This window comes from Grus americana, chromosome 3 (assembly GCF_028858705.1).
Source record: "Grus americana isolate bGruAme1 chromosome 3, bGruAme1.mat, whole genome shotgun sequence".
In the NCBI taxonomy this organism is placed as follows: domain Eukaryota; kingdom Metazoa; phylum Chordata; class Aves; order Gruiformes; family Gruidae; genus Grus; species Grus americana.
Window position 1 is genome coordinate 59,257,571 of NC_072854.1, and position 18,238 is coordinate 59,275,808.

At 44.5% G+C, this 18,238-nt stretch overlaps 1 long non-coding RNA gene across 1 annotated transcript; it reads right to left on the minus strand.

Annotated features, from left to right (window-relative positions):
- Positions 1-8,297: 8,297 nt before the first annotated feature.
- Positions 8,298-10,480, minus strand: LOC129203960 (uncharacterized). The gene is made up of 3 exons (XR_008576221.1): positions 10,396-10,480; positions 9,065-9,210; positions 8,298-8,418 (listed from the first exon to the last, which is right to left on the minus strand). It is a non-coding gene; the product is annotated as an uncharacterized LOC129203960 (long non-coding RNA).
- Between the last annotated feature and the right edge of the window lie 7,758 nt (positions 10,481-18,238).

Genomic DNA, 18,238 nt, shown 5'->3' on the forward strand with positions numbered 1-18,238 from the left:
ATTCCTTTCTTTCCTCCTAGGATTTCAAAAATCTTGACAAAATGTGTGTGCACTCTTCAAATATTTCCTGAGGCCAGTGGGGTCCATATGCTCTTAGGAACAAGTTTTTCACTCTGTGGGTCATTCCTGATGATATTTAGATTTTCTGATTGGTATATATTGGCAGCACAGAGCTAGAAGATGATGGGGATTTCCCCTTGCAAATGTAATGCAGTATTTTATATAGCTTAAGAGCAGCTCAAAAGTAATATAGCATTTTACAAAAATTAAGCAGAATACTTCAATGTTTGTATTTTGATTATAGCCATTGGCTCCTAAATTAAAGTGTCATTGTCAAGGTAAGAATGATATTTTATTTAAACTGCTGCTGAACATATGGTGTTATTTATGCCTCAGACATCCACAGCAGAAAGAATTTTCAAAGTTTAATTTATGCTGTTAGCGAGTAGCCAGCAAAAAGATGAGACCTCACTGTTTTTACTAGCTAACAGAGTGCTGGTTTAGATTAAAATAGTTAAGGGGTGTATTTTTTTGAAGGAAAAAAAAAAATCTACATGGATTTGTACAGAAACCATGACTAATGTAAGTACAGATCTGTATCCTTCTTCTGCTGTCAGATCTTGCCCATGACACCATCTCTGGTTGTCCTCAGCTACCCATTGTACATCATATCCCGTGACCTTCCCCTCTATCAGTAGTTTTTGATGAAAGTATTATTTGAACAGGTTGGGGCAGGTTATGTATGTCAGGGGATGGACATGTCTGTATTCATCTGTGCATGTGCTGAGAATCATTTGCTCTTTTGCTTATACAGAAGATGAAACTCAGCTGTAGTCAAATTTCAGGTCAACCTTACTCCTAAGTAGTGGCAAATGGCGTAGGAGGTTTTGTGAGTAGGTGCACTCTGAGGAATTTTATTTTATTTTATTTTTAGAAACACAGGAAATGAGAGAGTACTTAAGAAAAAGGTTTAATTTTTATAAACAATCTAAATATATTTCAGTTCTGAGTCCTCTCTCCCTTCCTCACTTTCCCAGTACCACAGGAGGACTTGAGTCCATATATTTCACCTTAATTGCACTTCTTAACTCAGCTTTGTAGTTGGCCTTTAGAGCTACAAAAGGTCACTTCATTCAAAGCTTGATCCACCTAATCGCTTCTACCAGAAAAATAGATTTGTTTTGTTTAAATATTAGCACTTGCTCATATTAGAGAACTAGACAGGGACCTGTGATAGAACAGACTGCTAAAGAAAAGCTTCATGCAAAGTTGTGATATTAATCATTCAGAGGGAGCTGCTAAGGGTGCAAACAGGTAGGAATGGACACAAGAATTTTACTTTTCAGCTAGAACTTCTAAGGTGTGTCTGATTTACTTTTTTGTATTTTAGTTATGTAGAAAACTTGTATATGCATATATTGAAAAAAAATGTTGTAATTTAGGTTGTCCACCATACCATTCATTTGCATCATGCAGTGGCCACCCCCAGCAGCACTGTGCCGAGGGGTCCCCACAAAATGCTCTGCCGGTACAGCTCTGCAGGCTGGGGAAGAGGTTTGGGCAGGAGGTGGAGCAAGACAGAGCTCCCTTTGCCGGCCCTGCCGTGAAAGGCATCCGTGAACCTGCACCTCCTGTGGGGCACATACATAACAGGTTAAGGGCTGGATTTGGTGCTGTCCTTGTGCTCCCAGACCCCCAGATACAGCCCTAATTTCTAGAGCAATGACTTTTAGCTCTTTTCCACTTGCAGGCTCACTGGCGGCCGCCCCCCTGCCCATGCACGGCCCCACCACGGGCGCGGGGAAGCGCCAGGCTTGCAGCAGGACACTGCCACCTCCATCCTTGGCCAGCATGGAGAAAGGCCAGTGGGGACCAACCAAAATGACCAGCGGGACGGGGTAGCTCGAGGTTTCTAATGTATGATTTGTCAAGACAGCCTGTTCATAAAAACCAGGCATAGCATTTCTGCCTGTTGTTTGAAAGAAAACGCACATGTTATTGCTACTTAGTTCAGCTAATCTTTGCAAAGTGCTTAAGTTTCATGTTCAAAGACATTAAGCACATGTTTATATCCAATTCAGCACCGTTATTAAGAATTTTCAACAGGATACGAGCAAAGTCAATAAATCTGGAAAGCAGCCGTCTGACAAGTCCTATGACTTGCAGTAAGGACATCCAGTAATAACACAACAAGGGGCTGTGATGCTTTCAAAGGCAGTGTACGGTAACACCAGGCTGTGTCAGCAGGTAGTGTTATTACTCCTACAGCCACCTGGGCCAGCACACTGCCTCTTTCTCACAGCATCCAGAAATAAGGACTTTATTTCTCAAATTACACTGTTGAATGAAATTACTTTGGCCTATAGTCTCCAGTCCATTTCTTAGCAGGCTCCCAGCTCCATCAAAGGTAGTTTTGCTGAGGTACCAGAACCAAGAGGAGAGGGACTTGACATCCCACCAGCTCTCAAAATGAATCCATTCTGGGTTTTTTACATTCTTTTTTTTCCTATTTGTTCCCCTATCCTCATAATTCTTCTCTGAAGATTTCTAAAAGGGTCTTTTTTATTTCTTTAGAAATCATTTGTTCAAAATTCTAATGCACAGGATATGCTTATTAAGTAATTTATCCTCAAATTCTGTGTGTACAGAGCAAGCGTGAGACACAGATGTGTGCCTGTGCACAAAGCAGATGTATGCCTCCAGACTTGGGCACGGGGAGTCCCTCAAACTGGTATTTCACACACTGTGGTCCATGGCCAAATTTCATCAGAATCTGCAGTTTTATTTATGCCAAGGACACTAGCTTTCGAAATACTTGATTGTTTTAAACTCTAATATGTGATCATATTTTTTCTCTCATGATGTAAACCCCAAATAACTTCACTGAATGAGACGTTGGTGTCAATCTGGAATAGGTCAGATCTGTCTCTGACAAACCTCCTTGGCTCTAGAGGTGAATAATGGTTTAATTCTGTCATGAGATGATGATTCCTCTATTTGTTTCCCTTGCTTTGAAGAGTGGGGATGAATCCAGGGCTTTGCTCTGACGGCGAAGGCCTGATAGTGCTAAAGTCGTTTGCAAACAGTCCCTGACTTGCAGCCTACAAACCCCGAGCTATTCCCGTCCTAAACTTCTCCCCGGCAGATTCTGCCAATCATGACAAATTGTGTGAAATTTGTGGTGAATTTGTGATGTGGAGAAAAGTCCACTAGGGACTAATTTGACACCATCAGATGCAATTTTCCTTTATTACCCTAAGGCAAGATTTAAACTAGTTTCCAGGGGTGAGAGGTTACTCCATTAACCCACAGCGCTCGCCCCAGCAGGCTGCCACCTAGACAGCCTGGAGCATCGTTAAGCGGATGTATTTCTCCTGTTTCCTCAGTCTTTTCTGGGGTTTTCATTTTAGGGTGGCACTTCTATTCTTAGTCTTCAGATGGACACCTCTTTTCACAGTCAGACCGATCTCTACCAAAGCCTTTTCTGCAGCCTTTCTTTTTTTTTTTTTTTTTTTTTTTCTTCTGCAGGAGAAAACTAAGATTTAAGCTCAGTTGTTCCAACAGATCCGGTTAACCCTGTGCTGTCTGGAGAGGGCAGCGGGGGGTGAGGAGGGCAGGGACATGAGGCCCCAGGTGAAGCTCAGATAAGATAGGGAGGCAGGGATGGGTGGGGGTGTGCGTAGACATGGAGCACAGCGTCAGCTCAGGTCCTGCGGGGCAGGGCCAGCCAAGCCGAACCAGAACCGCCTCCGCACACACCTACCCCTGAGTACCTGGGCACCCAGGAGAAGACAAGAGACTTTGCACCAGGCCAGGCTTCAGCTGAGCATCTGCCTTCGTGTGACCTTGTGCCTGAGGCACTACATCCCCCTGCGCCCTGGGTCAGCGTGAGGCCCTCCACGCCAGCTCCCCCCAGCGCTAGCCCAGGCCCAGCAGGGCTTCCTAGCTTGGGCTTCATCCCCAACCAAAGCAGCTACTTTGCTTCTGGATCCCAGCAGTACAGCAGTACAGCCCTGTTCTCATGGAATCACCCCTGACTTATAAATCTTTAGCATAGTGTTTGCTCATGTCTTTCTTTAAGCACGGCAGTTACGCTGCTATCCACACAAACTGCACACCACTAACAAATAACTGTGCAGATGTTAATGCTGACCAGCACCGGGTGAGATTGCAGAATCACGTCTAACACCCATCTTATACTCATTCAGGACCCAGTTCCACCAAAGTCCACCATAAAATGTCAATGCCACAAGTAAGAATGGCGTTTGCAAAAGAGCTCAGATTGCATACACTTTTTTTTTTTCCCTCTGTTTCTTCAGGTTTTTTCTTTCTTCCTTCAACTTCAAGAAAGTTGAATTTAGTTTAGTTCCATGTCCTTCTGCTTCTCCCCCTTACACAGACACTGACTGCCAGGGGACATGTTGCTTATGTGAGATTTTGCAAAGGAGAGAAGGAGAGCTCCTCAGTGTTTTCCGTGATGAGTCAGAAAAGCAAGGACAAAAAATGATAACTTTCCTCTTTAAGCCTGAGCGTGAAACAGAGTCTTCCTAGGATGCTAGTGGTTTAGCTGAACCAAGGACTTCTGGCACAGCAGAGGCATAACCACCCTGAATCTGCAAATATTGCAATGTTTGTCTTTGGCAATAATTTGGAAAAGGCACTATAGAGGCAGGAACAAGAATCCCCAGGAGGGCAGATGCAACATAATCTGCCCTAGTGCAACATTCTCCATGGTTTTAATAGCTGGCATAAATCCCGAATGGTGAGGTAGTTCGGCCTCTTTTAAAATGCCTTTTTAATTGTCAAGAAGAGCTGTTAAGTGAATTAAAATGAGCTAGTTTTCAGAAATGAAATAAAAATATTTATATAGGGACATGGATGGGTTTGACTTCACCTCTTTAACTAAACTAGGTGAAGCCAAACTGTTGGGGACTGATGATTATTACAGACTAATCTGGATGAAGACTGCTTATAAATTTAAAGTTAATTAGCTATCCCTAAATGGTTTTATATATATATATGTGGACATTCTTGTCCTGAGGCAGACAACTGGAAAGACTCTGCAGGCTGGATCACCTGAGAATACATATCTGGGCTACAGTATTTCTGATGACAACATCGCATTTCTATCGTTAACTAGCACCTCATGGGGTTAATGCTACTCACTGCCCTTCAAGAACTGCCCAGCATCTCTGATTTTTGCCGCATGCTCTCTGCTTGTTTCCCCCTCCAAGGCACTGTAGAAGGCATTGCCATGTAAGAGTCTCTGCAACACACTCCTCCAGGAGGGAGAAGACAGGCTTGGAGGCATCTGCTTTCAAGATCAACAATTGCTTTGGGAGAACAAGAAAAGAAAAAAAAAAAAAAAAAAAAACCCAAACAAACAGGAAAAGCTATTTAAACTGAATTACTGGCACTACTATTTTCACCTCTCCACAACCTAGCCATGACTTAAGAGCATCCTGAGTTAAGAGTTCATAGTTCCAGCTGAACTTAATGGGAGTATTTACACAAGAATTATGTTGCAATAGCTAATAGGCTTGGTTGTGGGCAAGTCTGTTTTGCTGTGTCTGTACTGATTTTGTCCAAAGAACATTCCCACTGCTGCAGTTCCACCAATAGGTAGGAATAATCGTAACACTGCTGTGACTGATCACTGCTAATTCAGCAACCGTATCGTCTAATCGTGGCCCACGGCAGATTGCAGTGTTTGCAATCCATGCTGGTGGCTGCTGCTGCCTTGTCCACACCAGATCTCACATCGTCAGTATCACAAAAGAAGTTCTGCTAGTGGGCAACTTGAAAGGAAAATGTGATTTTAGACAGGTTCTCTCTGCCTCAGCTTTCTTCATGGACATGGTAACAGTAATGTTATTTCTCAAGGGTACTATGAACACTAATGAGTAAATGCTTATAAAGTGCTTTGAAGGTGAAAAGTGCGAAAAGTTCTATTTAGTTATAAAAGCATAGATGAGGCAAAGGCAGCAGACAGCCATCTAATTTAAATAAAATGTCCTTTTATAACATTTTAGTGATGCTGGTTTTTGAATGTGACAGAGGGCAGTCAATCTCTGTACATAAACAATGACACCAGGAGATGCACTTCCTCTTCATGAACTTTGGAAAACCTGATCCATCTCATTTAATAATGAAAAGAAAAATAAGGAAAGGAGAGAAAGAAAGAGAGAGACAGAAAAGGAAAATATGTTCTTTGAGCTAATGTGAGGTGTAGGGCAATGTTTCATATTAACCCCGGCTTCCTCTTCATTCAGCTGATTTCTTTGAACAACACAGTTCATCCACTGGTCCTATGGCCCTTGTTCCTCAGGGGGGCTCAATGTTGTGGTTACAAAGAACTAAAGGAAAAAATATTGCTGAGGAATTTAACTAGATTTTTCAATCTAGCAACTTGGTAAGTAAAGGGGATGCATTGAAGCTAAAGTTTCTCATGGAAACAGTGGGGTTTTTATTGATACTATCAGGAAAGATTGGAGCATTTCCAGCCAGGACCAGACAGAAATTATTGGATTGCATTGGGTTGGATTGGGATAGGTAGGGTAGGGTAGATTATGGCACCTTCTGCGGAAATCAAACCCCTGTCCCTCCTGGCTCCAAACAGGAATACCAACGTGACTGTCCCCTGCAGCAACCAGTGATTTCTGATCAATTATTTCCTTTTTCCCAAATCAGCTATGACTTTTCCAGCAGGGAGACTGTCACAGAAGAAGGGAGATCCTCCAGTCTGCAGTGACAGGGATGCTCAGCTGCTGTGCAGAGACCTGGTCACCCATCCCCGGTGCCAGTCAGACAGGCAGTGACAGCAACCTGAGCAACGTGCTGCTCTGGAGCTCAAAAGCTGGGAAGAACATTGATGGTAAGCTGCAGATGATGGGCTGGAAAGGTCTGTGTCCACGTGATGAACTCTGTTAGGTAAGATGTTCCATTCAATTTCTTGCTGTGGAGTCCATAGCAAATGTAATGCCAAAGAGGGACATGATTATGGTTTTCCCACAGGACAGACAAACACCCTCGTCACCCTAGGAGGCACAGGCATAAGAGGGGAAGGGAGCAGTGCTTTCCAGGGGTTTCTTCAAAATGCCTCAGGCCTGTGTGAAACAAAGCCAACAAAAATAATTTTTGAAATCAGAAATATATGAGCTAGGATTTGATTTCCCATATCTACCAGTTGCCTGACCTTCCCTCTACATGTTCCTTCGTCTATACACAACAGTGCAGAAGGGAAGTTATTTCATCTAACTTCAGGCATTTACATGTTTTAGGACACAATTAAACTCAGCTTTTAGACATCTATCACACGACAAAGAAATCAGTTATAAAATACCTGTGTCTTTCCACTGACTACAAAAGCAGTCTAGACGACAAGTTCATATGCAGATATGTGGTCAGATCAATTCCAGCACCATGCCTACTCCCCCCACATCCTTCCCATTTCCCCCATGAAAAAATATGAATCCCCTCACAGCACAGAGCTCTGCTTGCAGACTCACACCAGGATGTGTTCATTGATGAGTGAAACCAGGTTGAAATTCAACTGCTAGCTCTGGCCTCCCACTCATTATCTCTGCTGGGTGTTTAGATCTCAGGGAATTTGTGGAGTTTCTGGGTTTCCAGATACCAGATAGTCTTTTCCGTGAGGCAGTGGGCGTAATTCCTTGAATGATTGTGGAGGAATCTCTAGAAGGGAACCTCATGAGCATTGCTTGCTGTCTCTCTCCTCTAAGGGAAGAAATTGAATTCATGGTTTTCTGACAAATGCTTGTTTTCTGCTGTTGTCAGAAAGCCAGCAGACATTTAGCAGCTGTAACAGTGGAAGCTAAATAAAAGCAGAAAATTTCCAGTCTGCTGCTACAGTGGATATGTACGCAAAGTGAGGTTAAAGAGAGGTAGCTCTGCTCCAGGAGAAATTGTCACCCAGAATAATTTTTGAAGTGGTACAGCCCTCCCTCCCCTCCCACCACGAGCTAGGTTTAATTCTTAAAAACACAGTCCAGTGACCACTGCAAAGCAAGGATAGTTGCATATTCAAGCCACAAATCAATGTTAAAAGTGGACTCACTTTTTTAAGTAGAACATGTTCACAGCCTTCATCCAAGATACTAGTGTGTAATCGATGGGATATTATATCTGATTCAGAGTTACATTTCTAATATGAAGTTATTAGTGTGTCACCAGATACTGAAGTCACACAAAGAATTGCAGAAATTGGTCTTTAATACAAGCAATACCTCCATTTCTTTGGGATGTGAAACTCACTTTCTTTTCTGCTTTTGTTTCCTAGGGCTCTGTTTCCTTCAAAGCAAAAACTGGTATTTTCTGGTTTCAAGGGCTATTTATTGCTGTGACAGTGACACATCACTCCAAGTAATGCCTCTTAAGTACTATTAGCACATATCTGATCTGAAAATGTACAAACACATTCAAACAAAAATGCTGTATTAATAGACAGGCCTAAAATAAATAAACAGGAAACAAACAGAACATTTTAAAAGAAGGAACTGCTGTTGAAATGCTTTAAAGATAAATAAACTTTTAGATTTGACTCCCTCTAGAGTATTTTTAAGGAAAAGCTTGATACAGGAGATTCCTTTTTTGTTGCAGAAACCCTCTCACGGCAGTCCCACCGAAAAGCACTTCTCCCCAAACGCAGTAATCCCTTTGTGCCCAGCAGCCTCTCTGCAGCGGAGCTCTCTGCCTGGCGCCGGTCACAGCCAGGCCCCGGCAAGGCTCAGACCAGAGTGCTGCAGTGCCTCACTGAGACCAGAAAACAAAGGAAGATCTTCTTTTTTAATAAGAGGTGAAAGAGCCGTAATAGTGGGCACCTACACTTTCCAGAAAGGGGACCAAATCCTGCCTGTCTTCATCAACTAAAGGCAGTAGGAGGGCTTTTTCCTTCGGGCTGCAGTCAGAACAGAGTCTGTGGGGACCTGTTGTAGCATAGGACCTTCATTCACTCCGATCCTTAGGGGTTCAAACAAACTCAACACAGTGCTGCAACGTCTGCAGATCCCAAATGTCTATTTTTTCTAAAACGAGGCTCAGTTACCTATTTCAAAATGAGAAGTGCCAATGCAGTTACTGAGATGTTCACATTGCTTTCAGTTAAACTCCCGCAGTCCCGTCGTGCACGACACAAGAACACCAATGTTCAGCCACGCTCCGCAGCCACTGATGCTCCTGCTACCGCTCACTCTGGGGGAGAAGCAAAGGATTACAAGTAGAAGAGAGATATTGAACAGAAGAAAAGGTAGCACAGAAAAAACAGCTGAATTGTCAAGAAAGAGCCCAGTGGAAACAAGACATGGAGTCTTCCAAAGCGTTTATATCTATGTTTCTAATGAAAAACAAGCAGAACATCAAATACATTCCATTAGTTTCATATGTAATAATGAAGGGGCAATAAAGGACATGAACAACTTTTCTTCTCTCTTAACTAGGCAGCAAGATGGAAAGATACCTGGATTAAAAAAAAAAAAAAAAAAGTGTAAATACACTGTAGTAGCTGCCTGGATCTGAAAATACAGAAATTGGATTTCTTACTAACTGGCTCCATCATTTCCCAGCATGTGATGGATTCTCAGTTACTAGTTTTCTAAAGCCATAAAAGAAAGGGGAAAAAAACCCAAACCACCTAGCATCTCTTTAGCTGCAGAAATGTGTAGATAAATTCAATCTGGCTACAACTCATGTACTGCACTGCAGTCCCTCCAGGAATAAATTTGGATCACTATGCCATAGACTCCAAAGGGTCAACGTGACATATTGCATCATATCCCCCTACACGAAAAAGAATTCACTAACAAACATCACTTCCAAAAGTGCTCCTTTATTCCCCTTTCACATTATAGTTTCTTATGAAATATTTTAGTGGATGACTTTGGTATTTTGCCACATTTCTCTCAATCTATTTATAAATGTTTTGTTGGAAAGAAAGTAAACATTGCAGGACAAACACTTTATAAACCTTTCCTATTTTCATATAATATTCAAACTGGAATTGGTTTTGCTTAAAAAAAAATAAATCCTGGAGTGCTGTGCAGAATGACATAAAATCTCCCATGCTTGTTAAAATGCAAAAAGGAAGAAAATCAAAAAGCATAAACCAAATTATTTATATCTCACCTGAGAACACAGAAATTATGTGCTTTATGAGGGGGGAGGGGGGGGAAAGAAGGGCCTGCCAGGTAGACTCCATCCTGCATAGCATGTAGCTGGTAATAGCCTTCAGGGCAATCACTGCTATTTGATTATAAGTCGAATTGACTAACATGCCACTAGAAAGGCGGCAGCAACAACGAGTGTCCGATTCCCTCTTCCCACCCACCCCCCCACCCCCCCCAAAAAAAAAAAAAATTTGATTAAACAAATGTTTCACACCTTAAGGCTCTGGCTGCATTTGGAAAAGCACAACTGGTTTCTCACAGGCAGAAAAGCTCTGGCTAACGTGCATGCTGCTGCAACGATGGCTGCTAACGCACCCTCCCCACCCCACCCACCCAGTGACTTGCTGCTTGTTTATTTAAATGACACTGTTGTTTGAAATGATGGGGGCTTCTTATCCTCTTGAGTCATGCATTCTCTGTCTGGGATCCTCTGTTTAGGCACTTTTAGCACCTCATTAATTACTAACTGCAACAAAGTCATGCTGTTTTGCAACTCTATTGCCTTTGTTAAGAAATCTCAATCCTGTGTTAGAATGTGAAAGGGGACTGTTATCTACCATATGCCCTGCTTGACTCCATATTACAAAATTAGCTTTCTAGTTCCTGAAATACATATACATGTGCTCTTTATAGCCATACTCCATGGTTAAACAGCCTGGCTTCCGTTAAATAGCCTGCCAGTAACATTGTAGAAGCTACTGTTGCAGATAAAAACCACTCTTAACTCCACACGTTATAAATAAATGTTTTATCCAGGAAGATACAATTTCTTAACAATGATCGTTAAATCCTGCCACAGAACGCTACTTTAGATGCCTTTTTATGAATCTGTGGGTACTAAAACCTCCTCTAACGATTCACTGTTTAAGATAAGTAACAGATTAAGCAGTTGGAGATTTTATTTCACTTTTAGATGGCAGGTTGGTGGGACAGTATCACGTAAGGAACCATGACACTCTTCCCTGCAATGCCCTGAATGTTATTACTGTACGTAACTCTGCAGACAGGTTGGTTCCAAACAGGGACTTTGATGGCTGTGCAGAAAGCTGTGATCTAAGAATCACCTTCAGCAGCAGCTTAGCCTGGAAGCACCTAATTAAATTCACAATATCCTCCCTTGTTTGGGGTGAACCTCCTCAGAGTTCAGCCCCTGCACAGACCCAGAGCCAGCCCAGGCAGGACTCCTGGGTGAGCAGCTTGTGGGCCAAAGCCGAGCGCAGCAGAGCTAAATTCGCTGAAGCAGCTAGACTCAGCCACCAGCGGGATCGGACCCCTCTCAGCAAGCAGTGTGCAATAATTTCTTTATAAAACAGGGACAGAAGAAAAAGACATGATAATGATAATGTCTTTGCTTAGTGGTTGGGATATACGCAGCCAGCAGATACCAGTTTCTGCTCATAAATTTCTTTTTAATGTGAAATGTGCAAGCAATCTTTAAAAAAAAGAGACAGAAATTAAGACTTCCCTTCACATGCCTTAAAAGCAATTCCTTCTCATGGTCTGATACCAAGAATCTGGTCTCCTTTGCTATGTGGTGGCATGGATGCAGCAAGCAGCCTGCGGAGTGATCTCAGATGAAGAATCCCATAACTGGGAGCCCAGGGTGCGGGGTGCAATTGCACCCTGAATCGCACTCACACTAAAGGTACACATGGAGCACGGGGCCACACGCTGGCCAAGTCTTATTGCTATTGGGCTGCTATACTTAAAGGGGACTCTGGAAGAAAAGAGAAAGCTAACTCAAATTGTTGAAAGAAAGGATCTGAATTTCCCCCCTGATGGAGGAGGCTGACTGGATCAGGCATGGACAGATACTCAGCTGAGCAGAAAACCCCAGGTGGGCTGGGTGTTTCCTTACTGCCAGCTCCTGCTGGATCTCAGTTCAGGATGACTGTTGCTTCTGACAGCAGTTTGGAGGGGTGGACCTATTCCCACAGTTTATTTGGGGAGTTTAGACATCTAACTGTTGAGTGGTGGACATCACTTGCAAAGCCATATGCCTACGAGGTAAGATTTGTTACTCCTAGGTTGAAGATGGCTCCATCTTTCATTAAATCCCGGCTTTCAAGTTCTAGCTGTCTGATGCCTGGTTTGTAGCTTGTTTGGTGCAGTAAATGTTAAAACTAGCTTAGCAGAAGCTCTGCATCACTAAATTATTGTCTTTCCATGACCAGCTATCAGGCCCATATGAAAAAGAAGTAAGTCCTGAATTAAAACACAGTGTGGTTCTTTCCAGTCATGAACAGTGGTCAGAAATATGCTGGCAGGTACACAAAAATGGTAAGGCTCTGACTGAGGAAGGTGTGTCTCTTCAGACAAGTGCAAGAGTTTATTTCAGTTCTGATGATGTCAGTGCAGCATATGCACCTGCTTCAAGCTCTCCAGGTATAGGGATTGACATCAGCTCATGCTTAAAAGTTCTTCTCAAGAGTACCATGTCTCTGGTGCACTGGAGTCAAGCAGAGAAGATCCTTCTTCAGGACCACCATTTTGCAGTTTTTCAGGACCTTCAATTTACACCCTGAAATAAGCAACAAGAGCACTTGAGTGCAGAAGTGTTTCTTGGTTGCTCAGCATTATCTGCCTAATACAATCATATGTTACAGAAATATATCATAGAATAAGTATCAGTGGCACATTTATCAATGTTTAGTGAAAGATCATCTCTTGTAACATTTTAAATAGTATAATGGTTGTCTTCACCTGATAAAATTCTAATTAAGTGCCACAAAGCATGTATAGTAAAACAACTTTTCCTCCTGTGCCAACCCTGACCTGCTTATTTAGGAGGGGCAGTGCTGCTGTTTCACTGTATTTATTAACATGGGACCCAAGACCCATTTGTGTGGCTTAGCCGGATTCCTGCTAGCACAGGGCAGGGCACCCCGTGCTTGCTCACTCTGTGCCTGATGACGTGACAGTGGCTGCCCAGTCCCTCATCAGAGCGCAGCTACTACCAGCCCTGTATTACCTCTCATGCCTTCAGGTCACTGGGGCTGAACTGCTTCAGGACTTCCCGGTAATGAGATGGGGTTGTTGAGGACAGCTGGAACTGCGGCACGTGAACTCCATCCACACTGTGCACCATCGTCCTTCATGCCTGCCTGTTCCTCTACGCGCACGCTAGACAACATGCCCATCGCCCACACTGGGGTGTGAGCACACACGTTAAGAAGCAGGCTTCTTCTCTACTCCCTGCCTTTCCAAAGGACCCTGAATCTGTAATTTCACTTTCAGAAAGATTGCTGTGAGATTGCTTCACTGACCCCTTTGAGACAATCCCTGCTCCTACAGTTTTACATGTCAGGCTTTTCATTCCCATTTCCTCATGGTGAATCAGATCAGGGAACTGAATCTGCTGGAAAGAAACTTTTTTTTTTTTTCCAGGATCTCATTTTTTCAGCCTGATATTTCCCTAATCCAGTGTATGACTGCTAATGCTTGGGCCAGCACAGCCCAGGAAGTGGGAATGAGCAAGTCGCTTGGACAAATGTGGGATCTCCTTAGACTGACATTGCCACCAAGAAAATTCACAGGAAACACTGCCAAAGTGAGAAAACAGCTCCTAACTTAGGTGTTGTGAATCACCCTCCCAAAAACTCAAGTCATAGTGAAGTCAGTGCCTAGACAACTGGATGTGTCAGAATCCTGTGAAACCTTTATTGTTGATTACTCACATCCTCCAGCTTTACCCCGTTACAGTTCTACCTTACGGGTTGTCACCACAGGAGAAGTATACTTGCACAAACTGATCCATGAGTTTAATGCAGCTCATTTATTCTGGTATTGCCTTCTGGGTGGTTAATTTAGACTGAAAGCATATATTTTTTTTTTCAACTTAGCATACATTACAAAAGCATTTATGTTAATCACTTCTGTTCTGTGTTATTTACACCCAAAATACACAGATATTTCCATGGCAATGTTGAGATTTTTTCTCGTAGATACATTTGCTCTAGGCACAGATTCTGCAAACACAGAACAAAAAGTTGGTCTGCAGCCCAAAGGTTTTACAATCTGATCGCAAGGCCAAGAGACGACCAACTGATAGATGAATTCAGGGAAACAATGACTTAGCACGGTTTGATCATCCTCGTATGCCAAAAAGTTCTCAGTTTCATTTTGAGGCCTTCCTGTTGGATGTTCTTAAGTGAACTGCATCTGGAAGGTCTGTGCTGCAGAATTTGCCCATGTGTTTTTCCCACAAATATGCTTTTTTTTCCTATGTACAATAAAACAGTAATTCAGCTCTCTTCCAGTGTGATCCAGAAGACCAGATTCAAACCTCTCTTGGACTTGATGAAGGGTCAAGCTGACAGCAGCAGGCTTTGGACCTGGCCCAGGCTGAGGGATAGTCCAGACCGACATCCTAATTTAGGGCCCGATCCTGCAGACTTTGATTACACTGGGATTTTATTACAATGACAGAATTACACAAGTCGGAGATGGGAAAAATCAATTAGGTCATCTAGTCTCTTTGTTGCCAGTGTAGGATTGTTCCCTAGTGCACATTTTGTTAATGTTCTGCCATTATATCTTTTAAATATCTGAAGCATAAAGACATTATTAAGGATATTGGGGCTGGATCTTTAGGAACCTTTTTTTTTTTTCAAAGTACACATTCTCATAGGTTCAACTTATTCTGAGTAAAGCATTTCTCATCACTCACTTCGTGGTTTATTTAGATTATGCAATTATAATCTTCTGTTTGTGATATTAACAGCTTTTGAGAATGCTCATGATGTTACAGAAGATTAAACTCCTAAATTGAATATGGCTAAAGAACAAATGGGTTATGGTAGGAAACACAGAGAAATGTAACAACTGTCAGATTTGGAAATACGGAAAAGAGTAGTAATACGCAGACATACTTACATATGTGTGTGTGTTTTGGGTAATTTCTTATTTATTTGTACCTCTCTGCATGCCTTGCCCACTCTGTGCCTGCTTCTTAGTTTGTACAGAAAAAAAAAAAATCTGGGGCAAAGATTGTCATGATTTGGGGTCCTGTGCAGTGCCAAGAATATTATTGGAGTTTAACAAATAGTAGATGTATCAGATTGTGCAACCTTTACTCAGAATGACTGCTCCAGGCCTCTAATGCTTCTCCCTTCAGCAGACATTACTGACCCAGGTCTGTGGGGATGCTAACGTGGATACCTCCTTGGCGGTGAAGTCTGACCTATGTCATCTACACCACGCTACAGGGAGCAGCACCTGAAAAACAAGGATATTGTATTGGACACAGTATGCTTAATTTTCAAGTTATGTATTGGGAGTAATCCAAGGCCTCTATTTCTTTACTGTGTTTCCCAAGTTGAAAAGGCAAATTAGTGACCCTTTTGTTCACTTACACAAACTATTTCCAGTCTAGAGAAGAATGACAAAGGGTTAGCATTCAGCTGTCCTGTTCACATGGCTAGTTTTTATGACTAGAATGCCATTTTAAGCAAGCACAGTATCAGCTATTAATTGAATATTATTATTTTATTTTGGATATAATCTGAGCATCTTGAAGCTACCTTCTTTTCCCCCCAATTTATTAGCTATTCGGAAAACTGAAATTAACATTTTAAAGTTGCACAGAGAAACTGCCGGGCAGGAACTGCGCTAGTGAAACCACCACACACTATTCCTCTTTGAATAAAGGATAATTTAAAAAAATAAAAAATTAAAAATAAAAAAAACCCCAAACAAAAAACCCCCAAACAAACAAACACCCCCCCACCCCCAACACCAAGACACAAACCAAAACAATATGTAGCTGATTTTACAGTCTTCTCCTGCTGGTTTTAATGCAGTTCAGAAAAACAGAGGGCTCGGACATCTTTGACTTTCCAGCAACAACACGGATCATCAGCCATTGCCCCCCTCCCCACCCTCTTTAATAAACCCCGAAATAGAGAGGCGCACAAAACCACCCTGGGAGCTGTTTCTGATTCATCCGTTTCAGTTGCAAGGAACTACTACATCCAGCTCCCTCCGCCGTGTGTGCTGCTGCGGGCTCCTCACGTCCCCCGGCCTGGCGAGGGGAGGCTTTTTTGCAAGCCCGATCCCCCCGGTGCCGGCAGTCCACCGGCCGCAGGCCCGCGTGCAGCTGTGCGGCCCCGTGCAGCCCAGCCCGGCCGGCAGGCTCTGCTTCCCGAGGGCTGATGTCAGCCTGAACTTTGCCACCGATATCTCATCGGGATGAGCGACATAAACAGAGAATTGCACGCCAGAGTTTTGCTCTGGAACAAGCGCCTTCCACACATTTCAGCAATATAAATCTTCTCCTTTTATCACAGAATGGCAGCAACTGTTTATGGGGTTTGTTTGTTGTTGTTGTTGGGTATTTTTCCCCCTCCCTAACAGAGCTGGTTGGGGGGGTATCCTGGCTTTCCGGCATCCTCTCACCCTGCCTCTTTTCAGATCCCATCTCGAGTCAAGGCACAGCTTTTGTTTTCTGCCCAGTCTATGCCTCTGCCCCTCTTCCACAGCAAATAAGCAACCTCTCCCCCCTGCCGCTGGTCACTCATGCATACCCTGCCCTTCTGCTTGGCCCTCAGTCGGCACACACCGCACAAGTCGGTTTTGCAGAGGTTCTTGGACGACCCGCACGCTCCCCAGGATTGCCTCCCAACACATCTGCCCCACACATCCCTGCTTCAGCAGGGACACATGGAAGGGAACAGGCTGGAGAGGCAGCGAGCGGAGTTTCTCAGCCATACTTTGTCGGGGCAAGGAGAGGGAGTGCACTCCCCATTTGTTTAATGTTTTCCTTATGTTTCTTGTGGAGTGTTTATTTTTTGACATGCTTTCTCTGCCCACTGGTGCTAATGCTGCTCGAGCGAGCTGGCTGGCTGGCTGGCTGCAGGTTGGCTCACACGCGTGTCCCGTCCTTTCTCCACTGCCACTTGTTTATTTATGCCACTCGCCTGGCTTGCTCACAAATTTCCACACATGTACTAGCACACGAGAAGTCTCAATCTCCAACAAAACAAACCACCGAGGCGAACGCGCTTTCTTCATGTCAGCGTAGACCCTCGGCTTGTCTGCCGAATGACTTTTATTTTATGCCTCTCTGGCAATCCCACCCCATCCGGCTCAAGTATCCTGGATTAGAAAGACTTTCCCCAGAGTCCTTTTCAAAGGGAGCCTCCCACAGACCTTTAAATCCCCCACATTTTATGGTACAGATATTTAACAGCTCTGAGAGGGGCAGCGGGAGGAGAGCCTGAGGAAAACAGTTACAAATAGAGTGGCTGCTCCTCACACCGCTGACTGAGGTTCCTGATGCCATCAGCGCCGTTTCATCCAGCTTTCTCTCTCATCCCAGCGATAGCCACTGAGATAAGAAGTGAAGCAAGAAAGGATTCAGTGAAGTCGCCGGTTTTTCCCCTGAATCAGCCTCACCTCCCCGTTTCTAGCCCTCCCCCCCTAAAAGGAACCCTTGCCGGAGAAAGGAAACGCGATACCCTTCTGTCAAACAGGCGGCTGTGTCTCGCCTAGGTGCAGCCGAGCTGCGCCTTTGCTGCCGGGGCTCTGGTGAGGGTCCCGCCGGCGGCGGGTACCCCCCGGTGCTGCGGCTCGGCACGGCCCCGGCCGGCGGCCCAGCCCCGCGCCCCCCCCTGCTGCCAGCCGGCCATGGGGACGGTCCCCGGCCCCGACGGGACACGCGGCTTTGCTCTGCCCCGTCCCGCCGGAGGAACCACCCCGTAAAATGCCTGTCCCGGGGGGAAAGGCAACAACGGAGAAAACCCCGAGAAAAGGGAGAGGCTGAAGACCCCTTACCCCCCTCCCATCTCTTCATCTCCATTTTGAGCAGGGCTGTCAGGGGCAGATTCAGGCAACGGGTGGGGGTGCTGCGCCGTATCCCCCTCCGCGGGAAGGGGCCGAGCACTCCGTCCCGTCCCCTCGGAAAGTGGGGGGGCTCCTCCCTACAGGGGGCAGGGGCGCGGGGGGCAGTAGCAGCTCCGCGGGGGCCCCGGGAAGGCCGGCGGCGGAGGGGAGGCGAGCGGAGCTCTCCGGGCGGGGGCTGCCAGCGAGGCTGCAGAGCCCCGGCCACGGCCACGGCC